Source organism: Acipenser ruthenus, unplaced genomic scaffold (assembly GCF_902713425.1).
Source record: "Acipenser ruthenus unplaced genomic scaffold, fAciRut3.2 maternal haplotype, whole genome shotgun sequence".
Lineage (NCBI taxonomy): Eukaryota > Metazoa > Chordata > Actinopteri > Acipenseriformes > Acipenseridae > Acipenser > Acipenser ruthenus.
In genome coordinates this window covers 20,953-30,699 of record NW_026707279.1, presented here as the reverse complement: position 1 = coordinate 30,699, position 9,747 = coordinate 20,953, and the positions used below count along the sequence as shown (strand labels likewise).

The window sequence follows — 9,747 nt, the reverse complement described above, 5'->3', positions numbered from 1 at the left end:
CACTCCGCGCAGGCCTTGTCCTTCCCGAGGGTCCGGATGTCCAGAATTACAAAGTCCTTGATAAGAGTTTGTGCCCTTCTGGTCGTGGTGATGGTGTCTAGCTCCTGCTTGTGATACACAGACGTTACGGCCCTCCCACAGGATCTTGTATCGGATACAGTATTAAATATCACTTGTTTTAAAAGGCATATTTATTCGAGCTGCAGAGAAGCCAGAGTGTGGCTTTGTTGGCGGCCCAGGCCTTCCGGCAGGCCCAAAGGCCTTCTCTACCTGACGGCAAGGCCAAACAAAACAATTAAAAACAAAATCGGGAACTCTTCCCAAAACGCAAGTGCCGTTCGGTCTGCTGCTGCCACCTTGAAAGCGAGGGCTCCTTGCCCCACTAAACAGCTCAGTTTCTGCTTTACCGCTGTGCTCATCCTCCTCCTCCCATGAGTGCAAGGCCTTCTGGGTACACTGGCGTGAGCAGAGCAGGCTGTCCATCAGGCTGTACTGCAATACCGGGTCGATGTGTGGCGTGGACGGAGCAAGCCCCGGTTCCATCTCCCGCTTCCAAAAATCAATTTTAATATAGACTGGTCCCCCTATGGGGGATGTATCAGATATTAAACTGATAAGAACAGATTTTTTGTTTTTCAGTAATTATTTTCAAATACAGACAAATCCATACAATTCTCCAAACAAATACATTACAAACCATAAATTCAATTCAAAATAATACACAATGTCCTATATCACATATGCATAAAATCAATAAAATACAATAAAACAGAATAAAAATCAATTAAATACATAATACATGACCAGTCAAATACAGTTCATAAAATGTCTTAAACAATAAAATTCACTCGCTGCAGTTCCTTAATCAATTCCAACAGTACAGTAAAATACAATCAAATCAATTCAATTAATGCAATAAAATACAATCAAATCATTTAAAGTAAAATTCATTAAGAGCCTGTAAAATTACTAAAAACAAACCATGTACAATGTTATTTGCTCATCCTAAAACACCTCTACAGAAACGCTTCATCCCCTAAGTATAAGGCTCATGAACCACCATAACACTGGAGAACACCTTCCATCGATGACGGGCACGATGTACACCTTCAACAAGCCGGTCCCTGACGTAGTAATCCTGCAGCAGGTGTAGGGCAAGCCGGATGGTCTCGGCACAGGACAGCAGCTCCCCCTTGAGGATGTAACGATTCCTCCCTTTCCAGATGGCATCTATGATGCAATTTATGAAGATCCATTGAACAATCCATTCATTTTTTGGATCTCTTTCATTATGTATTTCATACATAATCGGTTCGTAATCCAGGGAGCAACAAATAAAAAGCAGGGGCGAGAGCGGACAGCCTTGTCTTACTCCACTTAAAACCTGCACTGACTCAGATAGATCACTGTTAATCAAAATCCTACTGCCAATTTCCCTATACAAAATTTGGATCCAATTAATCACATTTTTAGGAAAACCCATCTGAGCCAGTACAGCTAACATGTATTTGTGCGCAATCCTGTCGTACGCTTTCTCCAAATTCAAAATACACAATTTATTCTTCCTCTCCAGTGCAAACTGGATGGAATCTCTAATCAACATAAGATTGTCCGCTATCCTCCTCCCTGGCACTGCACACACTTGATCAGGGTGGATCACTGACCCAATGACCCCCCTGATCCTTATCATTAATCTTAGCAAGCAACTTATCTGTGCATAATTAATGGGTCTCCCAGTTTTTTAAATCATTTCTTTCCTGTTGAATAAGTGTGATGATCCCCTGCCTATATTTTAAAAAGTTTTAAAATCCCCCAAAACTTCCAATAAAACTCTGCTGGCAATCCATCATTCCCTGTTTTTTTAATTTTTATTTGCTTTAAAATCCTTCATTGCTAAATGTATCTCATCCATTGATATCTCCCCTCCCCATACCCTCCTTCTCCTCCGATAAAACCTTTTCCACGCCCCTTTTAAAATACTTTCATCAATTTCATTATACAATTCCTCATAAATTTAGCAACTTTACACATTTCTTGTTTTTATTCTTTTAAAACACCAGCCTTATCTTTTAAACCATAAATTATTTTATTGTTCTCCACCACCTTTTAAAAAAAAAAAAAAAAAAAAAGAACTGGGAACACTTCATTTTTTTCAATGTGCACCACTCTACTCAAATAACCGACTTAGTTTTTATTTCAAATATCTCATTTTCTGTTTGACGGCTTTGATGTCATCATTGAAATCAAATCCGTCCCTTTAAAAAGGTTTACAACTTCTGAAGCCTGCACTGTAACCCTGCATACCTCTTCCTTTCTTTTAAAAACCTTTTTCCTAGCTGCTACTATAAAAAATTCCCTAGTCTTTGCTTCCACCGCCTCCCACCATTCAGACACAGACTCGCACATCTCTGAATGATTGCCACCCTTCATAACTCTCTCAACCTCTCACACACTTTCTCATCTTCAAGCAGTTTCACATTCAACTTCCATACACCCCTTCCAACAGTCACAGGCACTCCACAATCAAACTTGGCACACAATAAAACATGATCTGAATAGAACACTGGCTCTAAAATGAATTGACTACATTTAAAATCTTTTGATAAAAACATAATCAATTCGTGACATCCTATTCCCCTCTGTATTAAACCACGTATGCCCACTTTCACCCGGGTGCAAACTCTTTAAAAGCATCAGTCAAATTTAATATCTTTGACAATACTTTGCAATAAATGTGTTTTATCTAATTTCACCTCTGCTCACATCCCCCTTATCCTGTGTTGATAAAATCGTATTGATCTCCTCCCAACACCAAGGACTTGGTTGACAGCAGAGCAATCCCGATCCTCTCAAACAACTCAAACCTTTCATTTTTGTCCAGCGAGGCATATACATTTATCAAGTTTCTCTTTATTACCATATCCAATTTAAACCAGCATTGCTCTGCCGTCAACCAAAACATTCATTCCCTTAAAAACAATATTTTTGTTGTTTTTAAAAAGAATACCCACACCACCATTCTCATTGTCATTCGTACCCGACCAAAACGATTTTCCATACACCCATTTCTTTTCTAGTTTCAGATATTCTTTATTAAAAGGGATGCCGCACTCTTGTAAAAAAAATGATGTCCGCATTCACACTCTCTAAGCTTTTAAAAATGGAGGTACACCTAACAGGATTACAAATGCTTCTTACATTAATGGACGCTACTGTTAAAAACATTGTCAATAAAAAGATTGTACACCTTTAAAAACCCTCCATTTAAAATTCCTTTTGAATGTTTTCACGTTGCCCTTTCCCCTTCATTTTTGTCACCTCTTAAATTATTTTCTGCCCCTTCCACTAAACTCCTTCCTTCACACACAAAAGATGGTGGCACATAACTATCCCCACTTTCAGAGCTTAGAGACATGCTCTGCTCCACCACCTCCGGGTCAATCGGGTAATTACACACATCCACTCTTTTTGCTTTTATTTTTACTCTTTTTTTTTTGGAGACTCCTCCATTTTCCTTTTTTCTTTCTTTTGTAACCTCTACAAAATCCATTCCACTCGACTCCTCACTAATTTCAGAAAAACCTCTCAACACAGGCACTTCCTCCCCTTCTGATGAGGCAGAAACCTCAATGTCTGCACTCCAATCCACTTTCTTTTTCCATCACACCACCAGGGGTCACTATCCCATCCTCCCTTTCTCCTTACATTGGGAAGACAGATGCCCCTGCTTCCCACAGTTCCTGCACCAAACCTCTTTACAGGTCTCAGCCAAGTGCCCCAATTTCCCACAGTTTAGGCTGTCCCTGATAGTGAACATAACCCCGGTCCCCACTGAAAAAAACACCAATCCAAAGCACTTCCATCCTGACACCAGATCTGCAATTGAAAAACAAATTACTTCCAAACACGCCAACCTCCAACACGCCTACCTCCTACGCTCCTTCCCAACATTCCAATCCCTCCCAAACTCGAAAGATTTATTTGAGATAAAGAAGCCAGAGCGTGGCTTTGCTGGCGACCCAGCCCTTCCAGCCAGCCCAAAGTTCGATGCGTGGAGTAGACGGAGCAAGCCCCGCTTCCAATAATCAATTTAATATAGACGGTCCCCCTATGGGGGACATATCAAATATTAACCCTTTGCGGTCCTATGTCGGACCTGGTCAGACATTGCAATTATTCCTATCCGGTTCAATGTCGGACCCTGTCCGACATCAAAAAAACGCAAAAAAACGGGTTTCTACTCGTTTTTTCACCGGAAAATGGCAGAGTTGGAGCGACAGGAGCAGAGACTAGTCGAAAAAAAAAAAAAAAGGGCGTATCTCATGAATAGTAGTCATACTTGCCACTGGCATCAGATAGGGGCGGTCATAAGGAAACAAGCTGGCTGTTACTGAATCAGCGCACAGAGAATATCACGGACATTTGCAGAGCTTTTTTGAGATGCTATAGTAATACAATAATGACTTGGATCGCATTATTGAGGAGTTTGGTGATAAAACGAGTGATCAGGAGATGATTGATCGGTATGTACGACTTATTATTATTGTTATTGTTGTTATTATTATTATTAATTTCTTAGCATAGGTGAAAGCTATAGCGAACAAAAGGGTGGGGCGGGGCTGGAGATGCCTAGTGAGCGCTTTGTTGATATGCAGGGCCCTTTAAACCCGTTTGACTGTGGGGGGGAAAAAAACACTTAAACTGCACGTCTAAAATTAACTGTGCGTGTGAAAATAAATTGGACCTGACACGCACTTAATAAATGGACTGCAAAGGGTTAAACTGATAACAGATTTTTTTTTTTTTATTTTTTTTTTTTAGGAAATTACAGAAAAGTCATAAACCATACAGAAATAAACTTTCAAACAATACAAATTATACCTTTTATCATACATTTCCTATCATAATTACATTAACACAATACATACATCACAGTAACTTGGTACAATAATCAAATAAAGATTTCCATTTCTCTTTACATTTCTTTCCCCATTATCTGTAAATCAATTTTAATTTTTGTTTCTTTATTTTTCCCCAACAGGAGAAATTCAGCTTCTTTTACATCAGAAATATATTTTATCTTTTTAACACATATATTCCTTGTGTCCCATAAAATCAGTTTTGTCCACAAAACCAGAAGCCATGCAATTTTAAATACCTCCTTTGGAAAAATCAATCAATTCACATCCATATATCACCATATCATAGTTCAAATTATAATTTGGGGCAACCATTCTAATCCATTAATCTGTAAATTTGCTGGGGAGTTGTGGGCCTGCACATTCCCACAGTAAATGTCTGATAGTCTCATCCTTCCCACACCCTCTTGGACACTTAGGAGTTCTTGAACAGTTATGTCTATAGAGGGTCTCCCTCACTGGAAGTCTATTAAGAGCACATTTCCAGTTCAAATCTTTTAGATTATTATCCAAATCCTTGTATTGTATTCTCTTCCAATTAACATCTACAAATACATTTTCAGGTTTCACTTCTCTTTTACACATTAACATACTGTACATCTGCCTATGCTTGAACAAAATCTCCTTGGTTTTGTATTGTTTATTCATTTTCAGGAACAGCACAGCAAATACGTAATGCCAGGGCAATTCCTCCGCTTTTGGAAGCAGATTATCAAATCGGGACCAGATCCCTCAAGGCAAAGGCCAAGAAAAAACATTTATGCTCCACAGAGTTAAACATTTTACACATGTGACACAAACAGAACATCCCATTTTAATGGAATGCATGGCACCCCCCTCCCTCCAGCATCCACCCGCATATACATTAGCTCCCTTTTCACACTCATATTTCCCTCCCCACAGGAAAGAAAACACCTTGTTGTTTTTAGTTTCCCTCTTTTGGTACTGGAAACACGTATGCCAGGTAAATCAATGTAGGCAGAATATCTGCTTTTAAAACTAGCACTTTACCAGACAAAGATAATCTTCGTGGTCGCCACATTTAATTTTTTCTTTAACTTTTCCAATTTGATCTCCCAATTTCTTTTTGCACAATCATTCTTAAATACACTCCCAATATCTTGATGCCATCCTCACATAAATGTATCCCACCTCTTGCATCTTTTCTGTTTGCCCAACTCCCATAGTACATGATCGAGGACTTGGTTACATTAATCTTTGACCCCGTGCCTTTGCTATATATGTTCATCAGTTGTAATACTCTATCTACAGACCCATCAACTGTTAGACAGATTGTAGTATCATCTGCGTATTGGGCTATCTTTAAGAACTGACCCCAGCTACCAGGTAAGTGCACTCCATGAATTCTATTATCACTTCTAATTCATCTCTGCAAAAGGTTCAATAAATAAAACATATAATAATGGGGACATGGGGCAACCCTGTCTCACACCCCCTCCCTGTATCACTGGCTCAGTCATATACCCGTTAACATTTACCAAGCTATACACATCATTATACAATATATAAATCCACCTGATAAAGCCAGGCCCAAAATTCATCTTCTGTAAAACCAGAAAAAGAAAAGCTTGGCTAACAGTCAAAAGTCTTCTCCTGGTCTATATTGATCATACGTGAAGACCGATCTCTCTCTCTTTAACCCAAGTGATGGCGTCTCTTATTAATTGAAGATTTAAGCTACTCGTACGCTCTCTGACCCCACAAGTTTGATCCTCAGGTACCACACATGACATAACTACTTTCAATCTATTGACCATTACTTTACTTAATTTTATTATCAACCGTAAGCAAAGTAATTGGTCTCCAATTTAAGTGCCTCTTTTTCCCCTTTTTTAAAGATCAAATTTATGATTCCCTTTTTCATACTGTTAGATACACTCCCTGTTTCCAAAATGTCATTGTATACCTCCATTAAATCATTTCCAATAATACTCCAGAAGGTTACATAGAATTCCTTAGGAATGCCATCACACCCCAGGGTTTTAGCACCACTCGGGGGAATCCAAGGCCTCCTCCACCTCTTTCTTACTCAGATCTTTCTCCAGCTGATCTCTCTCTACATTATTTAGCTTCCTTTTCTTATTAAGTAATAAGATGTTACTTTTATCTATTACCTTTATCTATTGAATCCAATACCTCCAGACTCCTCTCCATATCCTGGCAGAAGATGTCCTTTACCTACAGATTAAAAACACAGAACAGCATCTCCCCGACCAAATCTTTTCCTGGTCCATTTCTTTTCCACACTCTTTAACTGGAATCTTCGGGTGTTCTTCCCACTCAAGTTCTCCTTACTCTGCATCACAGCGTCATTGTCAAAACAGTCCATCTCTTTCTCACCACCAAACCACAGATCTGAGCCAAGAGGCCAAGAAGCGATGCACACAATGGTTTTGCCCAAATGCCCCGGGTGCGGCCGTCCCCGCCGTGCGGGGGTACTTGCTTCTTGGACTGAGGGGAAACATGGAAAAAAAGGTGCCAGGCTCCGATGAACACGACCGCCGTTGTTGTGCTCGTTCTGCTTTTAAAGGGGGCAGAGCTAGCCAATTGCATTGAACCCGTAAATGCTCCGGTCCACGGAAATCTTTAGTAAAGTACTCTTATTGAGATTTTACATACATTTTACATTATACCCATTCTTTTTCATTAATTTACATTTCTTTTAAAGATGACATACATGCATGCATACAGCCATACATTTTGTTTTAAAAGCATTTAAAATACATTTAAAAACACCACCAAGACAATTGGGCTTTCTACAAGTTTAAAACGGACACAGATTAAAATCAACATGATAAAACCTGTGCTGCTTTAAAAAAAAAAAAGAACCATCTTTAAAAAAAAAAAAAAAGAAAAACAGTGCTTGTGAGGGCCGGGGAGTGCTCTTAAAGTTCAAAAGGTGTACATAAAACAGAACATTAAACTATAAAACTAAAAGGGACAGGGGCAAAGGGACAGTGTAAAACCTGTGTTAAAATTCTAAAATTGTAGAATTAACAGAACTTAATGTGACTTTTAATAGTTTACATTAAAAATCTTAATACGTCAAAACAAGACAAAACCAAATAAAACATTCAAAATAAATCAAAAACAAAAGTCCATAAAACTGAAACAAAAAGACTACATAAAACCAGGGCACCGTTCAAAAACGGTCATGCCAGCTAAAAAGGGCGGAATGCTGGCATGACAAAATAAATAAAAGGCTTAGCGGTGCCCCGTAGTCCCGCTCCTAGGAGCTAGCGGTTCCAGTTTTTTCCTTTATTCCATCTTCACGTCCTGAAGTCCGGCGATCCTCCACTCCGCGCAGGCCTTGTCCTTCCCGAGGGTCCGGATGTCCAGAATTACAAAGTCCTTGATAAGAGTTTGTGCCCTTCTGGTCGTGGTGATAGTGTCTAGCTCCTGCTTGTGATAGACACAGACGTTAGGGCCCTCCCACAGGATCTGCTTGACAACATTGATGACACGCCAAACGCACTTAGCTGTGCTGGTAGCGATTCCTCCCGCAGGCCCATAGAGCACAGTCTCAGCGGTCATCTTGGCCGTGTCAGCAAACCTGTTTAGGAAGACAGAGACAGAGAGCCGGACACTGCCAGCCACATCACACTCCCAGAAGATATGGGCTGGTGTTTCTCTCTTGCGGCACTTTGCATAGGGGCATGTTTCTACTTGGGCTAGTCCCCTCCTGAACATGAACGCTCGAGTGGGGAGTGAACTGTGGACGGTGTTCCATGCTATATCCTTCTGGACATTACTGAGGCAGCTGTGAGACACATTCTCCCTGATTTTTTGGCTTTGGGTGAGGGAGAAAGTAGCTACTTTTTCAATTTCCTGGGAACCGGCAAGATATTTAGTTACAAACTTGTATTCCCAGGAGGCCAATTTTGCTTTATCTAAGCCCAATTTATATATAGTGTCCCTTAAGGTTCTATAATACAATGGGGGGTCCCAGGAGTACGGCACGGTGTTATCAATAGTGCAGAGGCCCAAGGCCCTGAGACAGGTGGCAAAATAGAAACGATTCATGTAACATACCTTCCTGTCCAGGGCCTGGATGTTCTTGATAGTTTGCGTGAGCCCCTGCACTCGGGTGAGCTGCACAACGTCCGGGACCCCCTTGCCTCCCTTCTTGTCGGCTTTACTCAAGGTGGCTCGCTTTACCCTCTCCATCTTGCTGCCCCAGATAAAGCGGTGGATAATGCGGTCCACCACTTTTTTGGTGGTCCTGTCTGGGGGAAAGATTTTTCCTACATAAGAGAGGATGGGGAACAGTATAGACTTGGTTATTAATACTCTTTAGTAAAAGGCGAAAGATATATTCGAACTGAAGAGAAGCCAGAGTGTGGTTTTACTGGTAGCCCAGCCCTTCCGGCCGGCCCAAAGGCCTTCTCCTCTACCCGGCGGCAAGGCCAAACAAAACAAAACAAAACAGGGAACTCTTCCCAAAACGCAAGTGCCGTTCGGTCCCGGCAAAGGGGCGCTTTGCTGCTGCTGCCGCCTTGAAAGCGAGGGCTCCTTGCCGCCCCACTAAACAGCTCCGTTTCTGCTTTACCGCTGCGCTCGTCCTCCTCCTCCCACGAGCGCAAGGCCTTCTGGGTACACTGGCCTGCTGCGTGAGCAGAGCAGACTGTCCATCACTTAGGCAGGCCTGCCTGCCTGCCTTATTTGGAACAAACAAAAAACAAAAAACAAAACAAAAAAAAACAAAAAACACAACAAAATGAGCGGGAAAAAATACAACCCAGAAAAAGGGAGAGGGAGAGGCTGGCTCTCGCTCTCTCTCGCTCTCTCTCTCTCTCTTTTTTGACCT

The 9,747-nt window shown here is 41.0% G+C and overlaps 1 non-coding gene across 1 annotated transcript; it reads right to left on the bottom strand.

Moving 5' to 3' along the window:
- Nucleotides 1-472: 472 nt before the first annotated feature.
- On the bottom strand, nt 473-668 carry LOC131725123 (U2 spliceosomal RNA). Its single transcript, XR_009320460.1, has one exon. It is a non-coding gene; the product is annotated as a U2 spliceosomal RNA (small nuclear RNA).
- Nucleotides 669-9,747: the final 9,079 nt, after the last annotated feature.